Source organism: Chaetura pelagica, unplaced genomic scaffold, assembly GCF_000747805.2.
Source record: "Chaetura pelagica isolate M959 unplaced genomic scaffold, ChaPel_1.0 scaffold116, whole genome shotgun sequence".
Classification (NCBI taxonomy): Eukaryota; Metazoa; Chordata; class Aves; order Apodiformes; family Apodidae; genus Chaetura; species Chaetura pelagica.
Window position 1 is genome coordinate 615787 of NW_009953655.1, and position 2001 is coordinate 617787.

Sequence of the window (2001 nt, forward strand, 5' to 3'; positions counted from 1 at the left end):
CTCAATATTGCTGAAAATGAGCCTGAAGTGTTGACAGACAGCAGCACACACAGTGTGTAGGAATCCAACATAAACAGACTTGCTGGTTGTGTACTTGGACATGTTAAACGAGGTCTCTACTTTGATCTTCCTTGCAGTATCCTAAAGCCCAGCAAGCAAAGGCTAAGTAAACAGACCTTTGATTTCAGGGCTGTTTGGAGCAGAGGTCTTGTAAAACTTTTATCAATGGCAGAACTGAGCTACTGAAGTCCCTCTTGGACTGTAGGTGCTGCAAGAGTAGCAGTGTGGTTTTATTGACCCTAACGTTCCTCTTTCTCCTCCCTTCCCATAATGACAAACATCTGGGGATATGAGCCAGCTTCCTGTTGACTGTAGCATGCCAGTTTCTCTAGGAAAGGCACCTGCTTGTAATCTCAATGGTGAGTGGAGCATAAGTTACATTAGATCCTTCAGCTATTGGATCCCACAGCCAGCGCAGCTTTTTGTTAATGCATGTTACAAAGATGCTGAAATAAATCACATGGGACACATCCGTGGGAAACGCTCAGGTTACTAATCCTGCATGTTCAACACTCCTGGGTCAAACCCCAGAAAATCAGTACTCTGGCTTAAATAACATGAATGTTACAACAATTTGGATTTTATTTATTTGCTTCCTGTTTTTAGAGCATTTAGTGATTCCCCGTCATCACAAAGGTCACACATTTCCTTTCATGTTCAAATAAACAGGAGATTCTCCTTGAGGATTATGCCCTCAGAAAAGAGACATATAAGAAACAAGCACCTAATATCACAAGACTTAAAAAATGAACTTGTGAATGCTGGCAAATTCTCCTGAATGGATGAAACACAAGTTTTAGATCAGCCTCTGCTTTCTTTTAATTTAGTATTTTTCTGTCTCTCTTCTGATGGGTTACACAAAGGAGGCCTTGGCTTCCCTTCTACCCACCGTAGTAAAGTGATATGAGAGCGAGATCCTGCCAAGATATTTTATTTTTATAAGTGTTATCAATTTTCCTTTGTTTTCAAAACTGAGAACCAGTGTGCTTAGCAATGATGGAGCCCAGGCTGTTCCTGGTGGGCCAGAGCTGTGGTCCCTACTGCTGGGGCCATTAACTCAGGACCAAAAGTTGGAGCAGTTTGCTCAGCTCTACTAGTGATTATTGCTTCTTATCAAGATAAATACCAAATGATAAATTCATTGGCCAACCACTCCATGCCAAGACTGCTCCTGCTGTACCTCCTGAAGGTAAAGCTGAGGTTGTTGGCTCAGTGTGAACTCCTACCAGTGGATTGTGAGCCTAAGTCTCTCTTGTCTTTTGCCCTTTCACTTTCATAGCATGGCCTGAAATGACATCCTTTCTTACGCTGCTTTTTCTGCCTTAGTCATCAACTGATCCTTTACTGGAAGGCAAACAATGCCCCCATTCTCCGTTCAGAAGTGAATTTAGTCTTTTGTCAAATAGTTGAATCCACTATTAGATAAAAAGCATTTTTAAGAGCCCTGTATTTGTTGGCGTTTGGCAGCGGTTCTTTGATCCCCAAAGGGGTGTGCAGTGCTCTCAGTGATATATAGCAAATTGATTTTACACATTTCCATCTTTTATCAATGAGTCTTCCAATGGGATTTCACTGTAATCAGATTGGAGATTACCATGGCACAGCTCTTGGGAAGGGACTGGAATTTGCATGCAATAAAGATTAGGGGATTAGTGACTGATTAGGAAAGTCCTGATTTATCCAGCCACAGGTACAGCAAAGGGTCTTGCCTGTCTGCTTTTTTTCGTGACCTGAGGCTTTGACCTCTTGACTCCTCACTTAGAAATGCCAGCATGGAGCACGGAAGTGATTTCTGATGCGTCTTCTCTGAAGAACAAGTTCAAGTCATTGCAACTCTAAACTCCTATTTCTGTGAACAGAGAAGCTCCAAAATCTTGATGTGAGTGGACACTTGGCCCTGACGTGCATGGGCCAGGACGGGCTGAGCAGACAGACTCCAGT